Source organism: Podarcis melisellensis (genome assembly GCF_964234715.1).
Source record: "Podarcis melisellensis genome assembly, chromosome: 8".
NCBI lineage: Eukaryota > Metazoa > Chordata > Lepidosauria > Squamata > Lacertidae > Podarcis > Podarcis melisellensis.
In genome coordinates, this window is record NC_138540.1 from 3,698,254 (window position 1) to 3,724,145 (window position 25,892).

At 45.1% G+C, this 25,892-nt stretch overlaps 1 protein-coding gene across 3 annotated transcripts in view; it reads right to left on the bottom strand.

Annotated features, from left to right (window-relative positions):
* Positions 1-1,859: 1,859 nt before the first annotated feature.
* The window catches only part of ADRA2B (adrenoceptor alpha 2B), a 28,597-nt gene continuing 4,564 nt past the window's right edge, over positions 1,860-25,892 (bottom strand). The window contains exons 2-3 of one of the 3 annotated variants that reach the window (XM_081921332.1): positions 6,197-6,376; positions 1,860-4,847 (exon numbers count right to left, since the gene is read on the bottom strand). The gene's annotated coding sequence lies outside the window, so the exon portion shown is untranslated. Of the gene's footprint in view, positions 4,848-6,196; positions 6,377-7,711; positions 8,025-25,892 lie in introns of those variants that run through there. The other 2 variants (XM_081921334.1, XM_081921333.1) reach the window with 2 other exon arrangements.

Genomic DNA, 25,892 nt, shown 5'->3' on the forward strand with positions numbered 1-25,892 from the left:
TTTCATTTGGTTAACAGCTGTACACAACTCTCCCAGATTTGGAGATACTGCAAGCTCATCTCTAACTTGTTTCGGGGGAATTTGTGAGAAGACCTCAGCAGCTACGGGGGAGTTGTGGTTAAGGAGATGTTGATAATGTTCTTTCCAGCGCAGTGCAATAGCTTCTTTATCTTTTAGAAGTGTGATACCGTCTGCTGAGCGTAGGGGGCATATGCCATGATTTATTGACCCATAGATGGTCTTTGTGGCTTTAAAGAAACTCTGTGTATCATGAGTGCCAGCTAAGTGCTGGATCTCTTGAGCTTTCTTTATCCACCAGATGCTTTTTAGTTCTCTGGTTCTTCTTTGAACCTCAGCCCTAGCGTTGGCATAGGTTTTTTTCTTAATGGCACATTTTCTATCTCTTTGCCAGATCTGAAAGGCCTTCCTTTTCTTGTCAATCATGCGTTCAATATCACTGTCATTCTCATCAAACCAGTCCTGGTGTTTCTTGATTTGGTATCCAATAGTTTGTTCACAGGCTGCAATAATGGATGTTTTTAGCTTGGTCCAGTGTTCCTCAATGTTATCAGGGAATTCTGAAAGCAGATGGTCTTTAAGAGTCCTTTGGAAGCAATCCCGCTTAATGGGATCTTTAAGGGCTTGAGTGTTCATTTTATGCCTTGGCTTCCTTCCTTGAACCCTGCATTGAGGTATAATCTTGATAGTCATCGTGGAGCATATTAGTCGGTGATCTGTCCAGCAGTGGCGGCGCTCGTCATAGCTATGGTAAGGAGCACATCACGGCGATCTTTGGCACGGACAATAACATAGTCTAAGAGGTGCCAATGGTTTGACCGAAGATTCCTCCATGAAGTTTTAAATTTATTTTTCTATTGAAAGAGTGTGTTGGTAATAACAAGGTTGTGTGCTGCACATATCGTCAAAAGTAAGATTCTGTTCTGGTTGCTGTTGCCAATTCCTTCTTTCCCAATAGTCCCAGGCAACAGATCGAAATCTCGCCCAACTCTTGCATTAAAATCACCCAGGAGGATAATTTTATCTTCCTTGGGGGTCTCTGATAGGACGGTATCCAGCTGAGAGTAAAAATTTTCTTTAATGTCTTCATCAGCATCCAGTGTTGATTGTAAGTGTTGATTATAAGCGCTTATAATAGTAGCCTGTTGGTTTTTGGTGAGCTTTATTCGAAGGGTTGAGAATCACTCATTAATGCCAGTAGGGACTTCTGGCAGGAGCTTCACAAGATCATTTTTTATAGCGAAGCCTACCCCATGTATTCTATGTTCTTGTTCAGACAGACCTTTCCAGATGAAAGTGTAGCCTCCTCTTTCTTCCTTCAGTTGTCCCTCATGTGCTCTTCGAGTCTCTTGAAGCACTGCAATATCAATATTAAAATGTTGCAGCTCTCTTGCAATGGTGGCAGTTCTGCGTTCAGGACGCTCACTGTCTGTGTTATCTGACAAAGTCCGTATATTCCATGTTCCAAAGTTCAATTGTCTTTTACGACTGCTAGATGGTGACCCCAGTCAGCGAAAAAGGGAGGCAGACTATGTTTAGGGCACCTTTTCTAGCCCCTCTCCATTTTCAGGGTGAGCAGAGTGGATCCTAAAAAGGGCTGCTCAGTCATGGATACAGCTACCGAGCTGCTCAACTGCCTCGTTCCTTGAATCAGTGAATCTGTATCTACCGCCCAGGTGCCGATTCATGACTAGGGGCTTCCAGATTTCACGATCCTGCCCCCATTACCATTTGTCGATCGCCATGGGACTTTGGGTTGGGTTTTTGGAAGACGCCTGTGTGTGAATTTGTTTTATGTGTGCAGATCAGTGCACACTGACCAACGCGCAGTCTTCACAGTAGGGCTCTGTTCCGATGGCATGTAGTAGTCACGACAAACCAGTAGATTCCTATCTGCTGCAGCCTTCATCCACCTTCACAGCCGTTGTAACATACCACGTGTTATCATCTGCCTTTTCTGCTGTTGAGGACTTCCTGGATCATTCTTTGTCTAGCTCCTTCCCTTTGACCTTACCGCCTTGGGTGACCCTGCTGGGAGTACGAGATTCCCAACAGCTTCACTCACAAGAGTCATAGGAACATGCAAGCCCACTCACCATGACAAGGTGATGATCCAGCGAGTAGGCCCTTGGATCTACCTGCATCTTCCATTCTTAGGCAAGGTGATTGAGCAGGAGGTCACTACACCTCCCTGCATCCTCCAGGCATGTCTGGAGGATGCAGACCATTTGGATCCCTTTCAATTGGGATTCAGGCCCCATCATGAAACTGCCTTGATCACACTGGTCAATGATCTCCAGCAGGCTAGGGACTGAGGTGGAAGCTGTTTCCTAGTTCTGCTGGATCTCTCAGTGCCCTTTGTTACCATTGACCATGGTATCCTTCTGGACCATCCAGGGCACTGGGAGCTGGGGCCACTGTAGTGCTGTGGTTCCGCTCCTTCATCCTGAGCCGTGTCCAGAAAGTGGTGTTGGGGGATGAGTGTTCAGACCCCTTGGCACTCACTTGTGGGGTGCCTCAGGGCTCTGTCAACTCCCTTATGCTTTTTAACATCTATATGAAGCTGCTGGGAGAGATCATCAGGGGGGTTGGGCTGAGTGTTCACCAGTATGTGGATGAGACTTGTCTCTACCTCTCATTTAAATTGGAAGCATTGAAGGCGGTGAATGTCTGGAGGTGGTTGGAGGATGGATGGCAGCTAACAGATTGAGGTTGAATCCTGACAAGACAGAAGTACTGTCCCTGGGGGATGGGGGCGGACAGGTGTGGGAGTCTCCCTGGTCCTGAATGCAGTAACTGTGCCCCTGAAGGACCAGGTGCACAGCCTGCGAGACATTTTGGACTCACAGCTGTCCACAGAGGCTTAATTCTGTGTCCAGGGCAGCTGTCTACCAGCTCCATCTGGTATGCCAGCTGAGACCCTACCTGCCTGCACACTGCAGTGTCTTACAAGAATGGTACATGCCCTGGTTATCTCCCACTTAGACTACTGCAATGTATTCTATGTGGGGCTACCTTTGAAGGTGATTCAGAAATTACAACTAATCCAGAAGGGACCATATAACAGCAGTCCTGAAAGACTCCCAGTATGGCTCCCAGTGTGTTTCTGAGCACTGTTCAAACTGTTGATGCTGACCTTTAAGCCATAAACAGCCTCTGCCCTGTATACTTGAAGGAGCGTCTCCACCCCTATGGTTCAACCTAGACATAGGGTCCAGCTCTGAGGGCCTTCTGGTGGTTCCCGCATTGCAAGAAGTGAAGTTACAGGGAACCAGGCAATCACATGCTTTGCCCCTCCAGGATTACAGGCTCAGTTTGGAGCTTTTGATTTTCATGCCCTTACACACGAGATCTGCAATGGAGTTCTACTGCCTTCACAATTTAAGCAGATCAAGAAAGTCCAGGCTTCACAAATTAGCTCTACAATCCTCAAAGCAACATACAAGAAAAATATCCATTCCCATCTAATTCACAACAGTCCATTAACAAAGTCCATGCAAACAGTCCAGGACTGCAAAGTTCAAGGTCTTCAAGTCCCCCAGCTTCTCTGCTGAGTTCTACAAGAGCTGTAGATGACGACTAGCCATTTGATGGTTAAGTCCTGTTAACCACAAAAGGGGAGAGCGTTTGGGTCCTGCTTGTGGGTTTCCCACAGGTATCTGGTGGCCACTGTGAGTACAGGATGCTGAACTAGACGGGCCATTGGCCTGATTCTGCAGGCTCTTCCTTCATTCTTAACAGCAACACTGAGACTAAGAAGGAAGCTGATAGGTAGTGCCATCCCCTTGGACTGGTTGTACGGTAAGTAAGAAGGCAGACAGATGGGGGATCGCTGGGGGCAAACTGAGACTGCTGGGGCAGAGCCCCATTTATCCTAATGGAGAAATCTCCATTGAATACTATTCCACGTTTGCAGAAGAGGCTAGCTATTAGTTGTAGGGCTTGCAATTTGCTAACTCAACCCTCTATTTGCATCTTAAAACAAAACATGAGTCCAATGATTGCAGTGTCAGCACTGGCCCTAAGGCTACATCCAGACAATGACTGTAGAATAGCCCTGTGCAGCAGTCTGAAGCAGACAAATGCTGGCAAGGCACCATGACATTCCATCCAAAGACTCCCCCCTCCTTCATCTCTAGAAGTGGCGGAACCCTGCCAATTATGGACAGAAATAATTTGAACCTACTCAATTATTTTTCCAGGCCTCCACCCAATGCCTGGCTATTAACCCAGTGAGCCTGGATTATTTTGGGATGGATTATGATTCCCCACTGCCCCCCGGCCACTTGGCAAAGGCCAAGACCCACCAAGATGAGCAAACACTGAGATATAAAGAGTTTGATTACTGCTTCTTAGGGTGTTTTTCTTTTCACCTGTAGTTTGTATCTGTTTCTATGTCCACCTGTGGCACTGATATGATACCTATAAGCGAAGGAGGAGATATGGGGAGGGCGGAGACAGGCTGGAGAGTGAGGTGACGAATGGGGAGCGGGGAGCACAGAAGAAGGCAGATGAGGCTGCTAGACAGAGTTCAAATTCCCTGGCAAGCACAGTAGCTGTGACCCTTGAGGGCAGGATGGGGGCGGGAGACTTGATCCTGCACACACAGTCTCTTGCACCAGATTCAGTGGGATTGCAAAAGGGCAGGCGTGTTAATAAATATGTGTGTCATTAGTAACATTGCCGCTCCCTTTCACATGCCCTCTGCTACACACACAGTAACCCTGGAACTTTTCCCAAGTGAGAAAGATGCTCTGTGAACAGGACTCCATGTACTCTCCAGCTAACAAAAATGGGTGTTTTTCTTCTCTTGCTCGGGAATCTTTAGGCTGAAAAAAGGATAGGGAAAAGATAATTAATACTAAAGTGCTTAAATAACCTTAATGATTTAATGTTGCGTTGGGAGGAAAGAGAGAGAGTATTGCTAGCTATTATATCATAGAAATGCAAAACTGTCTTAACCATTGTATAGCAATGCATACGCACCTTTATTAAGGTATTAAGGGAATTATGATTCATTTGCATGCAACCTGTAAGGAGTTTTATAGCTGTAGAAGACCTGGGCTATATTGCATGCACCTGGAATTGAACAGTTGAGCAAGCAATTCTTGGAACGCAAGTTGTCAATAATAGGTCTTAAAACTGACAGCATCAAAATAAGGGTCTGATGATTTGCATTATTCGGCTTCTGCCCAGCAAATGGATGGTGTTGGCCTTAGGAACATTCTATTAGGATAGTGTCTTTGGAAGTTTAGCCAAAATCTGCTTCTCACAGAATACAGTATTTAATAGCTGCATTTAACAGACATATATATCTTTTCTTAAATTTATTTCCTGCCCTTCCTCCCAAAGCTGCCCAGGGCTTCCATTTTTGAGTTTCATATTTGAATTCTGTATTTGAAAATTGATTTGCTATGGTGTTTTTGAGTCTATGGCTTTCTAAATATACAAGTTTGAATATCCAGAAAATATCTGGAGGAAAGGTTAAAGCATTTGAGGCTTTTTAGTATGAAGAGAAGGGAAAAAAGAGGAGATGTAACAGGAATGCGATGCTGGACACAGAGTTCAAGAGATGCAGTTTTCTGGCCATGTTTGAACTGAAACAATGAGGCAGATGAGTTAGTCTAACTAGGTTCCACAAGCAACCTTTTTTTCCTTTGTTGCAACAAATATAAATTGCAGAAGGGGATACAAACTTTATTTTGGTGGGTTACTTTTGAATTTCTGTTTACCTATAAGGTATCTCTCTTAAATTCTACCTCTGGTAGCACCACCTTACCATATATATCTACTCAGAAGTAAAAGCCCCAATGAGTCCAGTGACACTTACTCCCAAGTAAGTATGCCTACTATAGCAGATTAGGGCTGCAATCCTAAATCCATTTAGCCTGGAAGTAAACTCTATTGAATTCAGTAGAAATAATATCTGAGTGCATATGGTTAGGATTGCCCTCCAAATTACCTCTGAAATGATACTGTTGACAAAGAAATGAAGAAGGCAACTAAAGTTGGTGCTTTTCTTTGGAAATATTGGTTTGCCATTCTGGTCAAAATCTATTTTGGTTTGAGGAAGAAAGTTGCCCCCCCCCCCCCGCAACCTGGAACCAGCCCTGTTAATGGTAGCTCATTAAGCTGTTGCAATCAGAATGTATTGCACATGTTCTCCATATAATCAGACCTCAAATCCTCAAAATGAGGAACCAATTCCAAGTTCAGCTTGTTCATGTCTCCAGAAAGGTCAAGGAGAGAGAAACAGTGACAGAACGGACAGATGGCTGCAAGTCACTGGGCAGCAGGAAAGGGAAGTGCTTCTCCAAAGTTCGTTGACCAATTTCCTCATAGGGCCGGAGGAACATTCCTGGAGAAGAAGGGAGGGTGGGCAGCACAGCATGAACTCGACTAGGAAACACAAATATTTTTAATAGCAAAGCAAAAATAAAATAAAATTAAGACTGCAGGGCCTCTCCATTCGGCTCCTACAGGAGAAGAAGGGAGATGAGGAACTTGGGAACAACTTGGGAACAGCTTAGGAAGCGGACTTTAAAGAGGGCTCCTCCATCAGCTCTGCTGAAAGGCCAGGGGCTTCTCCAGACAACCAGTTATTAATGGAGATGCTTCTCAATCTACTTGCACAAAGCTTACACAGAGGTTAGATTATAGGTTATAGGACAATAAGCATTCGTCTTGATTTTCTTGGTGTGGTGTATACACATATTCCAATTAGTCATTCATGCACCCTACACTTGCCAATGCATTCCCTATCACTTTACAAACCACAAGAAGTCTGGTTGTTTTTTTAAAAAAGTGGATTTGCTACCCCAACCCTCTCTCTCATCTTCCTCAACCTTATACAGTATAACATTAGTGTCTCACACATCAAATATAACTCATCTGTAGAAGAGTCTATGAACAGAAAACAGAGACACTGTGTGTATTTTTGAGGTTCCAGAAAATCTTAAATAAAAGCATTTTTTAAATAAAGTGGATTTGTCATGGCAGGGAGACAGAGCCCTTTAATTCACTTTATTTGCAGTAACCTAAAGCTCCAGTATGTGCTGAGTTGAAATACTGGCAATCTGGAGCCTGCTCCTTTTGGCTTTTCTACCTCCCCTTAAAATATTTCCATTCCAGGTGGTCATTACAAGAACTGTAACTAAGAAATGGTTTTCTTTCCCTTCCTCCTCACTCCCAGTTTCTTTTCCTTTTATGCCCTGTCTCTTGGAATGTAATCCTGAGAGGCGGAACCGTTTTATCATTTGTTAGCTCTCTGGGAGCGTTGTTTTTTTTGAGTTGTTATGCAAATACAAAGCAAAATATACAAACATATTGACTAAAGATAAAAAAACAAAAAAACTGGGAATAAAAATATAATAAAAAATAACTGTAATAAACACTTAAGACAGTTTAAATTATCAGATATACAAAGATAACATGTATTTCTTCTAATCATTATTTATTCGTACGATTCTATGGGAGCATTTCTATTTTATGCTGAAGAGCAAGATAAAAAAAATACTTGAAATAATAATAATAAAGAGAATGCGCTGCTTGGAGAACCAGCAGGAGGAGGTGTTGAACGGGTCACATAAGCCAAAGGCCCAGTTCTTCTCCAGCATTTCTAATACAGCTGCAAAAGTCTCCAGTGTGAAGCCCGGCAGAGACACTGCAAGTCAGCATGGAGCTAGGTTGAGCAGTGCACTGGCTCACTGTAAAACAGCTTCCAAACTGCCCTATAAAGGAGGACATAGGATCCAGTATCAGCCCCTCCCCCCCCGCTGCTAGCTTTTCAAACCTAGCAACCGCACAGTCTCTTGGTGTTATGTACTGAAGTTCTCACCCTGGGCCAGCAGGGGGATACTGTAGATAGTTCAGGTCCACATATGCAAATAAGGGATCGAAAGTGACGTTCAGTGATTGGATAGTTACAGAAAGTTGTTACAGTTACGTTCTAGTGGAGCTCTATATAAGCAGGCTGGCTGAACCCTTCAGTTCAGTTCTTTTCTGACCTGTGAATAAACAAGAGCTGATTGGAGAATTGCTGTGTCGTCTGATATGTTCACCCACAACTTAACACTTGTAATTATGATGACAGTGCAGGATGGATTTGTTGCATTTTGCTGCTACTGGCCAAATACATTTTGGTACATGAGATGAACCACAAAATGGTGACCTCCCCTCCTACTCACAGAGGAAGAAGGGGTGACTGAAACTCTACATCAGAAACAAAGGGGTGGGATAAAGATCTACACTGGGATTTGCTGTCCATGTGGATCCTGCCACCTGAGGCGGTCACCTCACCTCGCCACATGGGTGGGCCAGCCCTGTACTGACCTGCACACAGGTTATTTGGCTCCCCCAGCCTCTGGAATGGAACCTTCCCAAAATTCTGATTGCGCACCTTGAAAGATGGGCGTGATGAGCTGGAGAAGGATCCCCAGACTGTAGAAATGTCAACACTGCAATGTAGGAGGTGGGGAATTTTCCACAGCCCTCCACCTCACCAAGCCCACCTGGATCATCTGCCTTGGTGACAGGGACCCAACAGGTTTCCTTCTTTGCTAAAAATGGTAAAGTCAGGTGTTGGGCATATGGCTTTTTTCACTTAATAGCATCCGTAGCACTAATTAAGTTCCATCCAAACTATTTAAGTACAGTATAGTAACAGCTTTGCTTTTTTAACATTAAATAAAACACCTTTTGCAATTACCTCAACCTTTTTTTTGTTAAACCATAAATGTGAAAAGGTGTCCTGATATGGAATAATCCCTTTTACAGCCACCTGGTTAAAAGAGTTCCCATTGCATATTACTGACCCTGCTTTGCCATAATTGGTTGCTGTCATGCATACACAGACATTCACACACCCCATATACCGTATATTGTGACACTCCATATATTTAATTACATATTGTTTATCAAGTACAAAATTGTTTTTATCCTGTTTGCAAACTCGATCTGTCTGAATGTGGGTCAGTGAGGACAAAACAGAGTCATAGGAAAGGCAGGGAAATGTCTCCATTAGCAATGGTGACCCTCCTTACAAACTGTGCCATGCAGAAAACAGGGGGAGGTCAGATAGAGCCCTTCCTCCCATGCAAACCTGAGCTAGAAAGGGGTTAGCAAAAGGCTTTTGCTAAGGCCTGTGCTCTGATCCACTCACCCCCCCCCACTTCCATCTGCTCATGAAAAGTTGACATGCCTTCAAACTTTTCAAAGAAGCACATGGGAGACTTTTGCATGCCAATTCTTAGTCACTGTCCTGAGGCCTTACTTGCTGCAAATTGCAGAAGGTTGTTCTCCCATTTTCAATGTGCTGCGTTTGTTCTGTGCGGTTGCCTGTTTCTCACAGATTTAAACGTTATGGCACCAAGGACAGTTTGCTCTGCGTCTGTTAACTGGCCTAAAGCAGGTTAAATTGAAAAACTGACAATCTACCTTGGCAGCAACTGCAGTGCAAAATGGCTGCTCACTGGAGGTATCTTAGTTCTCATGTGTTGTCCCCCTAGAGACAATGGCAACCTCTCTGGACTCTGAGAGCCAACTTCTCTTTGCCAATCTGGTGCCCTCCAGCCTAGTGGTAGACAGCTGGAGGGCATTCACATGGAGAAGGCTGCTGTAGAAGCCATCAACCCTCCAAGGCAAATAGGGGTGCGGTGCTGATACACCAGGGACTGACCATAGTAAATGTTATGTACTGAAGGAGTGCTCTGGTGGTGTTTCCTGCTTGGCAGGGGGTTGGACTCGATGGCCCTTGTGGTCTCTTCCAACTCTATGATTCTCTGATTCTGTGATTCTAAGTTCTCACCCTCGGCCAGCAGGGGGATACTGTAGATAGTGCAGGTCCACACATGCAAATAAGGGATCAAAAGTGACGTTCAGTGATTGGATAGTTACAGAAAATGGTTACTGTTGCGTTCTAGTGGAGCTCTATATAAGCAGGCTAGCTGAACCCTTCAGTTCAGTTCTGTTCTGGCCTGTGAATAAACAAGAGCTGTTTGAAGAATCGCTGTGTCGTCTGATATGTTCACCCACAACTTAACAGTAAATGACTGGGGTACCTAAGATGGCGTGACTGACCCGGCTCCTACATGCTGGTGAAATTGAATGCCCTCCAGGATCTAACACAAAGGCCCATCCGTGCTGGGGAGTTTGCTTCCTCAATCGCCAAGATAAAAACAGCAAGCAAAATCCAGGAGGCTAAAATGAGTTAAGACACACAAAAACACATATCGTGTTTGTTCTGCTGCCCAGTGCATTGTAGTCCTTTTGTGTCCCTTGAACATTTTTGTTTCCTGAAGTTAATGAAGTGAAGACTCAGAAGTGTCCTTATTACAGACACGCCCATCTATTTATAGGGGCTGGAAAAACACAGGGAGGCAGAGGATGTCAGGAGTTCCTCTGGATGCTGTGGTATTGTCCCTTGGAGGGGTGTGAAGGGAATGCCAACTCTGGAGTATTAAAGGGAAACTGGGTGCATCACCTCTGCACTGACAGGGCTGCCCAGATCCAGGGGAAGGTCCTCAGGGGCAGAGTGCAGAGACACTGGAACCACGTGTACATTCTGGCCTGGACGTGTTTCAAGAGCTTGGAGGGCATCAGAGTATTCTGCACCCTGCACAGAAAGGGGCAAACTGGACTCAACCCACCCTGAGGGTGTTTTAGGATGAGAAGAAAAAGGCTGGTCATGTTGCAGCTGGTGGCGACCTGCCCATTGATGGGCCAATGCTTGTGGAAGTCAAATCTAGGAGACGACACTCTAGAGAATGACCCCTCTGTTGTTGGCCCTTCTGGGACACCATTGAGGGCCAAAGGCTGCACTCGCATGAAAGTGGCAGGTAGATATCTGGTGGAAGGACCCTGAGTAAGAGGGTCAGACCTCTGGTCAGACCTCACCTGGAGTACTGTGTCCAGTTCTGGGCACCACAGTTCAAGAAGGACACTGACAAACTGGAACGTGTCCAGAGGAGGGCAACTAAAATGGTCAAAGGCCTGGAAACGATACCTTATGAGGAACGACTAAGGGAGCTGGGCATGTTTAGCCTGGAGAAGAGGAGGTTAAGGGGTGATATGATAGCCATGTTCAAGTATATAAAAGGATGTCACATAGAGGAGGGAGAAAGGTTGTTTTCTGCTGCTCCAGAGAAGCGGACACGGAGCAATGGTTCCAAACTACAAGAAAGAAGATTCCACCTAAACATTAGGAAGAACTTCCTGACAGTAAGAGCTGTTCGACAGTGAAATTTGCTGCCAAGGAGTGTGGTGGAGTCTCCTTCTTTGGAGGTCTTTAAGCAGAGGCTTGACAACCATATGCCAGGAGTGCTCTGATGGTGTTTCCTGCTTGGCAGGGGGTTGGACTCGATGGCCCTTGTGGTCTCTTCCAACTCTATGATTCTATGAAGTGAAGAACTCCCAGGGTGAGGAGGTGGGCAAAGAAAGCCAGCTGGAGGGTCTGTCATTTTCTGCGAGGAGCCAGGATTCAAAGCCAGCTTTGAGAGAATATTCTGTATTCATGAATTGTTTTTTTGTATTTTGCTGCTGACTTTCTCTTCCCTTATTTTTAATGCTGTTGCTCCTATGATAATCTGTATTTTATTTCATAATTCTGAGCTGTATGATTGTATTTATATAATTGTTTTGATGTTAGTGTTGTATAGATATTATGTAGTGATATTTGTGCTGCATGTTGTAAACTGCCTTGTGGTCGGAGGCAAAGAGTGGTATATAAATTTAATAAATCATCATCATCTGTGGATGCACTGATGATGATAGTCCTCGACTTAAGAGAACCTTCGCCTTTTAACAGCAGGAAACCCTGATTTTGAGCTCCAGGGACAGCATCATTCATTCATTCATTCAAAATATTTATAAGCTTTGCAATATTTCAAAGCTCTTGCAAGTGGGTTCCATACAACCACAGGTCAAAAATTAATAAATCAGCAATGATAAAACAGACAGATCTTATCCAGCCCAGAACAAAAAAAACATAAAGAGATGCAGTGTGGTGTAGTGGTTAGAGTGTTGGACTAGGACCTGAGAGACCAAGGTTCAAATGCACCCACTCAGCCATGAAGCTCATTGGGTGACTTAACTAACAGGGTTGTTGTGAAGACAAAATGGGGGGGAGAGAGAATATGTACTCTACCCTGTGCTCCTCAGGGAAAACTTGAGATATAAATATAACAAACAAACAAACAAACAAAGCAGCAAGGAGCACTGGAAATATATCTTTAAAAACCCTTCAATGTAGGGGTGGCTATAGATCCTTCTTTTAAAAGGACACTGTTAGAGGGGCTACCAGATAATAGTACTCTGTGGGAAGATAAAGGGACGTGGGTGGCGCTGTAGGTTAAACCACAGAGCCTAGGGCTTACCGATCAGAAGGTTGGCGGTTCAAATTCCCACAATGGGGTGAGTTCCCATTGCTCAGTCCCAGCTCCTGCCAATCTAGCAGTTCAAAAGCACATCAAAGTGCAAGTAGATAAATAGGTACCGCTCTGGAGGGAAGGTAAACGGCATTTCCGTGCGCTGCTCTGGTTCGCCAGAAGCAGCTTAGTCATGCTGGCCACATGACCCGGAAGCTGTACACCGGCTCCCTCGGCCAGTAAAGCGAGATGAGCTCCTCAACCCCACAGTTGTCTGCAACTGGACCTAATGGTCAGGGGTCCCTTTACCTTTATGGGAAGATAACCCTATGAAGGGAGATGTTCAGAGGACTGGGCCTTGAATTTGTCCACCCACAATTAACAGACATAAGAATGAAGAGGTATAGTAATTATTACTAAATTTGCATGTTTACATATAAATCTGCAAATGCTAATCTGTATCTTATTCTGTCCTCCCCCCACCATGTAATATATACAAGGCCACCCAATTTCAAGGAAAAGCCAGTGACAACAATCAAGGTTTTCAGGTCTTTCCAAGAAAACAGCCCCTAGCCTGTTTCAAGTGGTGGCACCCACCTTTGGGGCAGTGAGGTGACTTAGAGGAGCTGGTGGGTGTTGCCAGCTGCTCTTTTGCTCTGGGGCGGAGAAGGGATTCCTCAGAGTTGCAAAACGGGGAAGCTGTGTGGGAAGTTGTTGCTTGCTCAGAGCACATATTCCCATAGCGCCTGTTGTTGCATTCTGGAAAGCACCAGCCCCCAAGCTTCAGGATTTAACCCCTGAGAGGGATGCATGCTCTGCTTTGAGAAACTTGAAAATAACAGTTGTTGCAGCCTGTCCTTCAATCTTTCTGCATGGAGGGAGAATGCATGGAAAAAAACTGCACTGCAAATCTAAAACAGTTTCAGACCAGTTTAATGATCACGATGCTCTCCAGAGAATCCTGGGAATTGTAGTGCAGGGATTTTTGGTAGGCCCTTTCACAGGACAGGACTACAAATCCCAGAGTTCTTCAGTTCGGTAGTAGTCACAGTTAAACAGGTTTCCTGGATGGGGCTGACGGGAGGAGGAGTCCAGAAACATCTGGAGAGCACCAGGTTGCCGAAGACAGTCTTAAGCCACTACATGGCTTCTTCTCCCTCCCACTTGGATCTTTCAGATTGAAAGGAAAAGAAATATTTTTTATTAACACTTCAGGCTGCATGAGCCCCCCACTCCCCCCCTCGGGGTATTTCCTGTTGCTACTTCGTGTTTACAGAAGTTGCTTCCCCTGGCAGTTCACCAGATACGTTTCTATTTGGGACAGGCATTGAATGGCTCGGATTGGAAGCTATTTAAAGTGACCATGTTTTCCTGAACTATGTGTTGCTATTTCTGCTGACCATTTTGTTTTCCACCCTGCAGCTCCGTGATAATATAGTTTTATAAGTATTCTAAGGTATCAAATATAAAATACCGTATTTTTCGCTCTATAGGACGCACCTTTTCCCCTCCAAAAATGAAGGGGAAATTTGTGTGCGTCCTAAGGAGCGAATGCAGGCTTTCGCTGAAGCCTGGAGAGCAATAGGGGTCGGTGCGCACCGACCCCTCTCGCTCTCCAGGCTTCAGGAAGCTATCTGCAAGCCTTCGGAGCGTGGTGGGAGTTCCCGCCGGGCTCCGAAGGCTTGCAGATAGCAGCCTGAAGCCTGAAGCCCGGGGGCGCAGCGCCAACTCCCGCTGCACAGGCAGCTATCCGCAAGCCTTCGGAGCCTGGCGGGAGTTTCCGCCGGGCTCCGAAGGCTTGCGGATAGCAGCAAGCTCCGGGAGCGCTTCCCCTGCCCCAGCCCCGCGGCTAAAAATGAAGCCAAGACAGTGAGCAGGATCCATCCTACTCGCTGTCTTGGCTTCTGCCAAACCCGTGCGCAGCCTCTCCCGGCTGGAGAGGTTGTGCACGGCTAAAGAGGAAGCCAAGACAGCCAGCGGGATGGATCCCGCTCGCTGTCTTGGCTTCTTTGCTCTTTGGGGCTGGGGGGGGATAATGTTTTTTTGTTTATTCCCCCCCCAAAAAAACTAGGTGCACCCTATGGTCCGGTGCACCCTATGGAGTGAAAAATATGGTAAATGTTCATAAATGCACAAGGTAAACACTCATGCATAAATATATAAACCACACATCTGAAATATTACAGGAGATAATAATAAATTTTATTTATATCCCGCCCTCCCCAGCCAAAGCCGGGCTCAGGGCGGCTAACAACAAAAAAACAGTACAACAGTACAACACAACTCAACACTCTAAAATCATTCATTATAAAATTAATTCAAATCAAACCAATGGCAACCATTGGGCCAGAGCTCCGTGAAGATTGCCATTGCCTGAAGCCATTTTGACTCTCCCAAAGTGACCTAAAATGTTCCTCTGCAGTAGGAGTAATTGGGGAAAGCTTTCCAATTGTCTTTTCACTTGCAAATCCCATTAACAATACTGCCTGGAATCTAGGGGGTTTACCTGCAAATCCAGAATGGCAAGTTTCTGTTAAACTGAGCAGACTATCAAGAGGTATGAATTTGTAAATAAGAGATTCAAGAACTTAAGTATTTCCCATCTCAAAAGAATGGCCCAGCTACCCAGGATATGCATTCAGAGACCATTATCAGATACCCAGCAGACAGGAGAGAAGCAACACTCTCAAATTTTTGTGGGAGATCACCTCCTTCTGTGATGTATGTATGCTTTTGGGGTGGTCTTGGGCTAAAGGGTGGGCAATTTCAAAAGTCTTTAAATGTTCCTGCATGCTTTGCTCTTCGCCTCTCATGCCCCCTTGCAAGGAGGGGAGGGAACTCGGTTGCAACAGAAAAATAAAGATCTGCCTTGCTTTCTCTGGATCCTTGACTCCATCCATTCATCCCTGACTGATCATGGACTCAGGGGACTCAGTCGCTTGGGGAGTTTGACAGCAAAAGTCAACCCCCTTATTTATCAGTAGGAATGCAGCCCAAATATATCAGGGAATCCTGAGGTCTAGAAACTTGATGCACTGCCTGTTAAAGGGAAAGGAAGGAAGCCAAATGCTGAAAAGCTGTATCAGACACTCCACACAAGCTTCTCCACCCCTGATAATGAGCAGCGCTGATTATAGAGATAATTAGCACTTGGGTCTCAAGCTGCTGACATGCAAGGCTCCTTGAGAACAATTTGGATTCTGAGATTGTCCAAGGCTTGGAGGCTCCTTGAATGTGATGCTCGTAGTTAATTCTATAAATAACTCATCTTGACCATGGAAACATTCTGTTCTTTAAAAAAATGTGTATATATAATTATTATTTTTGCAAGCATTCTTCTCAGCTCTCTTCCCATGTTACATTGCAGAGCTGTGCTATCAGCAAACTGAATTGTATGTGCTTATCTTTAAATAAACAGAAAGGTCTCCAGAAAGTATCAGAGGGGTGTCAATGAAGGAATCAGGTTATGGCCAATTGCTGACTTCAAGCAAGGTCATGTACCGGTCATCACACGTCACACTGTGGTCAACATCATCCACAGGAGCTCTTTCAGCAGCTTAATGACAGGCAAAAATAAAACAAATGACACTTTCCCCATCACTGTTAAGGGAGTGTTGCATCTGTTGGATTTCTGCCAGTCACCAGACTGAAATCAGCACGGCCACAAGTTCTGTTGGCCTGTCCTAAAGGGACAGATGTCTCCCCAGGAGAGACAGCAAAACAAATAATGATGGTGCAATCCCAATTAACAGCCATAGCTGTTAGGTATCTTGGTTTTCAATCCACTAGCTGTCATGATTCCCGCCCCCCCCCCCAAGGAACTGGGGATTATAATTTGGTGTGGATTCAGAAACTCCAGTTAGCGATCCTTTGCAACCTCTTAACAAACCCAACCCCAGAGACCAAGGGTGCTCCCTGGTGACCTGTTTATTGAGCATTCATTCCAGTTTGTTTACAGAGAGTTGTGTCAAAGCGAGGGTTATTATCCCACACTTTCCAGTGCCTTTCCCCACCATTTTCTGTCTTGCAAAAAGTCTGATCTTTTGGGGGGAAGCGGGTTTGTTGTGCAAGAACTCTCAATCACCTTTACTTGCGCAACCTGAATTTGCACCCTCAGGTGCCTGCAGCTTTGTCCTCTCTCTGCCCCTTTGAACTATTTTCTAAGAACACTCATGGAGTTCTAGTTCCCACTTCCTTCATAGCCACCCACAACCAGACCCGCTTCAGACACTCAGAAACATACAGCCAGGCTGGCTGGGCTGGCAGGAGTTGTGGTCCAAACCACCTGGAGAACACCAGGTTGGCAAAAATTGTGGTGCGTAAATGCAAAGTATTACTATTTAGAAGTAGCCTAGCAAATTCTGTACCTCCCTTCTCAGACTTGCTACCCAGAATCCTTAAATCCTGCACTGTCCATCCTTGTTGTCAACTGCAATTCCCATTCAGAGAAAATAAACTCTAATTTGTGTAAGAAAATTTGAAAGATAGCTTTAAAAAATATTTCCTTCATTTTAACTCCTCTTTAGAGGGCACAAAGCATTATACCTCATATTAAACCAAACAGCTGAGCCATTCGTGGCCACACAGAGACAAATATCATCACCTTCCCATAATGAATGAGACTCAACACTTACTTATTACAAAATATCTTTTATTGTTAAAATAGCTTGTAGGACTCCCCCCTCCCCGTTTTCTTTTTGTACATACAAGGGGGTGGGAGAAAAATCACATTCACGGAGTACATACGAGGGCTAAGAGAACCCCACCGTTACACATTCTCCAGCACACAGGTGAAGACGGAGGCAAAAGCTGGTGCAGTGATTTGAGTTTCCTCTTATTTTCAGTGATCTGACTTTTGGTTGGTGATCTGGCTGGATGATCTGAATGGCAGCATAATTTTTCCAGGTGTGTTTAGTTCAGAGACCAAATGTCTGATCAACAAAGGGGTATGACTGTGGGCATGTTCACACCGCAGCTTACTCTGCATCCTGTGCCCTCCCACTTTTTGAAGCCACATATTCCAATATCAGCCACAATCTATATCAATCCCATAGTTTCTTGACAAGTACCACTGTTAGATGCATTCCCCCCTCAAACCAGCTTGAATCCAGCTAGAAAAATTAAGCCCCCTTCACTTCCTCCTTAAGGATAGAGTGTACATTTGAGACAGCCGTTGTGCATGCTCAGATGAGTGCATGTGTGCAGACAACAGCTTCATGGATAGGATTTTCTTTGGCCCTGGGGGTACCAGAAAGGTCATGCACATCAGGTGAAGACACCCCTGCCCCCTCTCCAATGTGAGCCACACTGTGCAAATGCAGCCTTGAATGCAGTAGCAGAGGAATGAAGTCGTTGCATTTTAAGCTTGTGGTGAAGATACACTAAGTACAGGCTGGCCATTACCCATGAGAACAGCCCTTGCCAACCTGGCACCATCCAGATGCTTTGGACTACAAGTCCCATAATTCCCATCCAGCATGGCTATGCTCCCATCAACTCCAGCATCATGTAGCTTCACTGGCTGGGCCTGAAGGAGTTGTAGTCCTTAACCTCTGAAAAGGTACCAGATTGGAAAAGGATTGGGGGTTGGCCAGGCGATAACCAAAGGATTACACTGTGATCTTTAACCAAGTATATTCAGCAGAGAGATGGCTGCCACTTCACTGCTTCCTCAGTCTCACCAAAGTCCCATCACTCCCCCTCCTTTCTGAAACTCCTTGGGATCTTTAAACTCATTAGCCGATGGCAGTTGCAGTCCAGCTACACCTGCAGGGCACCAGGTTGGCAAAGGCTGATATGGACAGTAGTAAGCCAGATGGACCCACGGGCTGCCTCCACAGAAAGACAGCTTCCCATGCCTGCTAAAGCAAGAGAGAAGGTTTTTTTGCCCCTCGTCCCATAGTAGGTAAGGTTGCTAAGTGACAACCTAGACAGTGTGCATTTACTTTTTAATGCACAAATAAAGCAGGAGGCAGAGTAGCTCATTACACTCACTATCTTTTTCTGTCTTTCAGCCCCACCTGCATACACCTTGTTAAAAGGTAGATGCAATCTCCAGGCAACCTCCATTTCCATTGCAGATGTCACATGACCCGCACAACACTGGCCATTAAAAAATAAATGCTAAAACCTCTTGAATTCTATGTATAAAGCATGCAAAATTAATAGAATCAAGGCAAATACCCACAAATTCCCTAAAAATCAGCCTTGGCCGCTCATTAGTAAATCGTTTTCCTAAAGGATGCTGGCTGCTGAAGTCCTGTTGCCAGAGATGACATTCCCTCTTTCCTCTCTCATTTCCTCTCACTCTTCTAAATCCAAAGTCTTCAGCATAAAGAGATTTGCTCATTGGGTGCTTCCCATTTAGGCTTGTAGGGTAGAAGACAGGGGAACCAACAGTAGGAGCAGCCAGAGCCAGTGATAGGCAGAGCTGACTCATAGACTAAGGAGGACAGAGCTGACAAGCAGTGCCATTCCTTTGGAATGGGTGCAAGTAAGAAGGCAGGCAGGTGGTGACTGATTGAGGGCAGACAGTGTTTCGTGGGGCAGCGGTACCCCACTTGCCCTAAGGGACCCCTCTCCCCTGACTGCCACCTACAACTGCTTGAAAGGCAGAAATTAGCAGGCTCTAGGCCTTAAAAAACAACACCTGCAAATTCTTGCATCTCAAGCCACTGTTTATGGCACAGCTACAAATGTCACTTGAGAAGTTGGCAACCTCATCCCATTAGCAAGGAGCAAGAGCGAGGCACCTCCAGAGCAAATCTTTCCACTTAATTCCAAGCAAAGTTTGCAGAAAATAAGCAAACCTGCCTTGTTTACTCTGAGCAGAGAATTTTGAGGCTTCTTCAGTTCAGAATATGTCTTGGCACATGGCATGAACTGCCATGATTATACAGCTTGACACTTGACATGGGGAAAAACACTTCTGCCACAATCACTCATTATTATACAAGGAATGTTGCTCTGTAAAGTGCATTGAACTCTACAGATTTGGAAAGGGACAGCACTGCAGTCACTATAGTCTGCTCTGAAAGCCATTATTTGTACGGAACACTTCTGATTTTGCTACAAGTATGATGGAGGACGCAGAACGGAAATGAATTCCCTGCTGTTTATAGCAATACAATCTTATATCACCATCTTGCTTAGTAGATGAGGGCAGGAAACGAGAAATAAACAGATATGCCAAGCTACTCTGTATGCCCAATGAATGTGCTCTCTCCTAACAGCAGATCTCGTCCTCAGCACAATTAACTGGCTGTGTCACACTTTAAGAGCAAGCTCAAACAGCCTCCTTTGTTAGGGTTTGGCAACCGTTGTCCACTGGGCCAAACTGGACCTACTAAGGCAAGGATGGAGCACTGGAGGACTCCATCTCCCATCAACCCCAGCCGGCACAACCAATGGCCAGGGACGATGTGAACAATAGTCCAATGACAGTTGGAGAGCTGCAGGTTCTCCAATCCCTGTGCCAAAATGCAGCTTGCTGGCTCACGAGTTGCCAGCCTAGATGGATACTGGTGAATCACACTCATCCTGAGCAGCAAGGGATGCTCTGCAAGGGATAAGCTACTCAAGTCTCTTGCTTCCTCTCTTTCACTGGTCTTGCCCAAAATGCAGTTGCCCAAAACAACCACGGCTCTCTGGTGCTGTTGGGCCAGAGTTCCCTGTGAAGAAGAATTGGTTGCTAAGGCACTCAGGGAACTGTAGCTCTGGGAGAGGAATAGGAGTTACCTTACGACTCTCTGCATCCTTAACAAACTACAGGTCTCAGAATTGCTTGGAAGGACTCATGACTGTTTAAAGTGGTAGGTAAAGATAAAGCAGAGACATCACCTTCTCAACAAAGGTCCGTATAGTAAAAGCCATGGTTTTCCCAGTAGTGATATATGGAAGTGAGAGCTGGACCATAAAGAAGGCTGATTGCCAAAGAATTGATGCTTTTGAATTCTGGTGCTGGAGGAGACTCTGGAGAGTCCCATGGACTGCAAGAAGATCAAACCTCTCCATTCTTAAAGAAATCAGCCCTGAGTGCTCACTGGAAGGACAGATCCTGAAGCTGAGACTCCAATACTTTGGCCACCTCATGAGAAGAGAAGACTCCCTGGAAAAGACCCTGATGTTGGGAAAGATGGAGGGCACAAGGAGAAGGGGACGACAGAGGATGAGATGGTTGGATAGTGTTCTCGAAGCTACCAGCATGAGTTTGACCAAACTGCAGGAGGCAGTGGAAGACAGGAGTGCCTGGCGTGCTCTGGTCCAGGGGGTCACGAAGAGTTGGACACCACTAAATGACTAAACAACAACAAAAAAGATAAAGGACCCTGGACAGTTAAGTCCAGTTGAAATGACTATGAGGTGTGGCGCTCATCTCCGATTTCAGTCCGAGGGAGCTGGCATTTGCCTGCAGACAGCTTTCCAGGTCATGTGTCCAGCATGACTAAACTCCTTCTGGTGCGATGGGACACTGTGGTGTGCGCCAGAACGCACGGAAACACCATTTACAGCAGTGCCTATTTATCTACTTGCACTGGTATGCTGTTGAACTGCTAGGTTGGCAGGAGCTGGGACAGAGCAATGGGAGCTCTGGGTATGTTTAGCCTGGAAAAGAAACTGAGTGGAGATATGATAGCTATCTTCAAATATATAAAGGGCTGTCAAATATATAAAGGGAGGTCCAGCTCCAAGGGCCTTCTGGTGGTTCCCTCACTGCGAGAAGCCAAGTTACAGGGAACCAGGCAGAGGGCCTTCTCGGTGGTGGCGCCAGCCCTGCGGAATGCCCTCCCACCAGATGTCAAGGAAATAAACAACTATCTGACTTTTAGAAGACATCTGAGGTAACCTGTTTTGGCAAGTTTTTAATGTTTGATATTTTATTGTATTTTTAATATTTTGTTGGAAGCTGCCCAGAGCGGCTAGGGAAACCCAGCCAGATGGGCAGGGTATAAATAATAATTATTCTTATTATTATTATTATTATTATTATTATTATTATTATTTCACATAGAGGATGAAGCAAGCTTGTTTTCTCCTGCTCTGGAGGGTAGAACATGGACCAACAGATTCAAGTTACAAGAAGGGAGATTCCGACTAAACACCAGTGAGAGCTGGTCAGTGGTGGATTCTCTTTCCTTAGAGGATTTTAAACTGTATTGAAACAGTTTTGTCTTCCAAGTTAGGAATCCTCTCCAAATGCCTGTGTTTGAAAGGCTGTGTGAAAGGTCATGTAGTTAAGCTCTGGGTAGCCAAAGCACAGGCAGATTCACACATTCATGTGTGCGTGTGCGTGTGTGACAAATTCCAGAGTCCGGTTAGGCTGCAAGAGATTGTAATGGATGGCCAGAAGTCACTTCAGCACCAGATGGGGGGGGGATTGTCCACCAACTGCCCTGCCCCACCCTGTATTTTGCCAGAGGAAAGGTGGCAACCCAACCCTAACCAGAGGCCTGTGAGAAGCCTGCAAGCCAGGCACAATAACAGCCCTCCCTTCACTTGTGATTCCCATCAGCTGAAATTCAGAGAAGCCTACTGTACTGCCTCCAACAGTGGAATAATAATGTTGCTTTTTCACAGATGTTGCAACTGCTAGATGACCGCAGATAGCACAGACCTGCTTATACAGTGGTACCTCTGTTTTCGAACGCGCCTCGGAAGCCAAACACAGCTTCCATTTTTAGTTTTCTGCTTTGAGTTTTCAGTTTTGGAACTTAAACCGTCTTCCAGAACGGATTACATTCGAAAACCGAGGTACCACTGTACTTATCTTTATAACGGTTTGTGGTTCGGGTGCTCATAGATAGGACAGCTTGCAGCTGGATTACGGTTTATTTGTTCGCTTCGGCAGATATAGAACTCGTTAGCGGTCCGGACGTGGCTTTATCGTTTGAGTCAGTGTGTAAAAACATAGAGACATGGACCAAATAAGGAGAAAGATAAACGGGTGGTGGCTATCGAATTCAGAGTAATGGGAGATATCAACAAGGGCGGGGATTTTAGTAGTCTAATTAGGCCCTGGGTAGGCAAACTGAGGCCCGGGGGCCGGATCCAGTCCAATCGCCTTCTAGATCTGGCCCACAGGTGGTCCGGGAATCAGCATGTTTTTACATAAGTAGAATGTGCCCTTTTATTTAAAATGCATCTCTGGGTTATTTGTGAGGCATAGGAATTCGTTCATTATTTATTTTTTTCAAAATATAGTCTGGTCCCCTCAAGGTCTGAGGGACAGTGGTCCGGCCCCCTGCTGGAAAAGTTTGCTGACCCCTGAATTAGAACATTTTTTAATCAATAAACTTTTTGCTGCTTCACCAGCTTCATTCAGAATTTATTTTGTAGGTCTCAGGACCCACTTCTAACAGTAGCCAACTCTGCTGGGCCTTGATTGTAAAAAAATTCCTGCTAGCTATTTTTTTTAAAAAACTAGCTGTCCACCTTCTGACTGAGGAAGCCTCAGTAAGCCCGTTTATCATATGGGGCAGAATCACAAAAGTCCCAGTTTAGAATATAGAAATCACTTTATCCGTTTCATATTTGCCTCCCACACAGAATTCAGAGAATTATTCCGAGATGTATATCAGAGATGTAAAATGCATTTTGAAAAAAATAATAATGTTGCATTTATTTTTGGGGTGGAGGGAGAGGAGATTTGGGACACATCCATAGTACAAATCTTGCTTTTAGGACTCAGAAAAGAGATCAATAGGACCCATGTGGAACATAACCATGCAGATACAAATGAGGCACATATTTGGAAAGAAACGGTTAGCAAATTCAGATGTGAGAGAAGTATTTCAGGAAATTGGTTTCCTCATTTTTTTCTTTAATGACCCATAGAAAGAACAAAACTATGAGAGAGAAACTAGGCTTCATCAGCAGAGGTTTCCAGTTTTCTTCTATGCTTTCACACGCTCAGTCTTCCCCAACCCGGTGCCCCCTGCCCCACCCCAGAAGCCTTGAATTACAACTGCCATCAGCTGTGCTGTCCAAAAAAACCCAAACTAGAAATGCACTAGGTTGTGGAAGGCTGATTTAGACTACTGAAAATGGTCAAAAGTACAAATCTCTAGAATTCAGATTGCAAAATATTGACATTGTGACTTCATTCAGTCACCACCACCCTCAAACTCTGAAGGAGAAACTTTTTGGCTGACCTGTTGTGATGAGGGGAATTCTGTTTGCTATATATCTGTTAAAGACAAAGGAACCTTGTCAAAGTTTGGCAAACCTACATTTGCCTCAGGAGGGCCGGGTCTCCACCCTTTTATGTTTTTACTGACCTTTTGTCCTGTACCTCAGGACAAAAATGAAGCAGGCACTTCACTTTTCCACATCAAGTTGCCCTTATAGGCACAGGAGCAAAACCATTAGAAAGTTGACAACGCTGTTAAGGGGAAAGAGGGCTTCTTTCCAACTCTGCAGGGCCATTCTGTGTCAGTACAGTTTGGGAAAGGGGCACCTGTTGAACTTCTTCCCCTCATGGAACTGGCTGGCGAAAGAGGAAAATGCTAGTCTCCAGTGGAAAAGAGTTTCCAATTCAAAATGGTGGATAGCTAGTAGGAATGAGATAGGACACTTATTTTGAAAGAAACAGCAGCAACAACCTGTTCAGGGTTAACTGAAAGCTAGAAATTAGGGCTATCAGCTGATGAAATAAATATTCCAGTACAAATGCAAGTATTACTCAAAAGTAAATTTCATTGGTTTCAATGGGTTCAGGCCAGGCACTTGGCTGCCTGAGGCACAGCAGAAAGTTTACCCCACCCCACGGGAATGTTGGCGCATGAGGTAGAAAATGCTAAAGCCCCTCTTCCTCTCCCTGAAATATAGTTACAATTATAATAAATTAATTAGCTAACAATTTGCTGCCTTTTCGTGACACCCCAAATCCTGCTGCCTCAAGTGGCTGCTTCGCTCCGCTAATGGTAGGGCCAGCCTGGAGTGGAATATATTCCCTGGAAGGTGTGCTTATGCTTTCAACCATGCTTGACTGTCATGGGCCAGGAGTCGGCTTCACCTGCTGAGCAGCAGCCTGAAGGAGCAGAAGGTGAAGTGATTCCACCTGGTGCTGATCAGCCTTCTTGCTCCTGAGAAGAACCAGCAGGCTCCAGCTTTCTTAAGCAGGACTTCCAGCCTCAGCCAGTTGCTGGAAACATTTGTGGTTCCTGGTCAGACTGGGCTGCTTCTTGTGACTTCAGGACCTCAGCTTTCTTGACCCCCGGATCGTCTGACTATGTGAACTGAGATACTCCAGACCTTTGGACTGGACCAGACCTTGCATATGGACTCTGCCTCCAGACAAGTCCCCCCAAGTTCGGCTGGCTTCTTCCTCCACTGAGCTCTGCCGTGTCTGGCAGCACAGGACTACGACATTGATTAATCAACTAAAAGCACTTGAGGACAGGCAAGATTGAGACTGACCATGAGGCAGAGTTAGGAAACTGTCCCGGGTGGCAGATACTGGGGGGCAGTGGGGCAGCCTCATGGCTGTTCCTCCTGAGCCCCCTTTTGAGACAAGATCTGCGTGAGCCACACAACCGGCTATAGTCTTGCCAATATTCAAGTAAGATTCAGCTACCAGTCCTGTTTGGCATCTGCATGTGGAAGTGCGGGAGGGCCCCATCTTCTCATTTGTCTCAGGCAGCAAAATGTCTTGGGTCAACCCTGAGGAGAGGCATTCTGTCCTCCAGAGTAGAAGAGGGAAAAGAGAATGAAATTTCATCCTCATCTTTTCAAATGTGTGTATTATACACAGACACACACATCTCGTTGCAATCATCATTTTGTTTCCCAAGTGATCTCGGCACTTTTTAAAGACAGATTTTGGCATCTAATAAATTAATCAGACTGATTAATTACAACATTTTGATTGATTAAAGAGAGTCCCCCATGTAACTGATCAGCAGATTTAACATTTTAAAAATTATTTAAATGTAAAATACTGCAGGTGTCAAGCACCATTTCAGAATGTAACACTAATTTTCCAAAAGGTATCCAGGGGGAATCTGGGTAATTAACATCTGTGTCAGGAAAACTGGTGGAGAGCATTACTAGAGATAGAACTGGCAAGCATATAGGAGAGCAAGTCTTGCTGAAGCAAAACCAGCACGATTTCTGCAATAGTCTCACTAACCTTTCAGAGTTCTTTGAGAGTGTCAGTAAGCTTAGAGGGTGAGGTGCTTGAGGCATCAACACTGGGTAGTTTTGCCAAGGATCTTTGTGAAGTCTGTCACCAAAGATTCCTTAGCAAGCTTAGCAATAGAAGAAAAGGAGGAGAGGAGAGGACCTCTTCTGGATCAGAACAAAACAGGAAGCTGAGCAGGAATACAGGGACAGTTCTCCCTATGGAGTGATATAGAAAGGAGAGCCCCAAGGACTGGAAGTGGGATTTGTGCTTCTTAAGTTGTTCATAAACCATCCAGAATTAAGGGTGATCAGTGAGGTAGAAAAGTTTGCTGATAACTAATTGCTCAGCACAGGTAAAACATAAAAAGCAAAAAGACAAATGCACTTCAA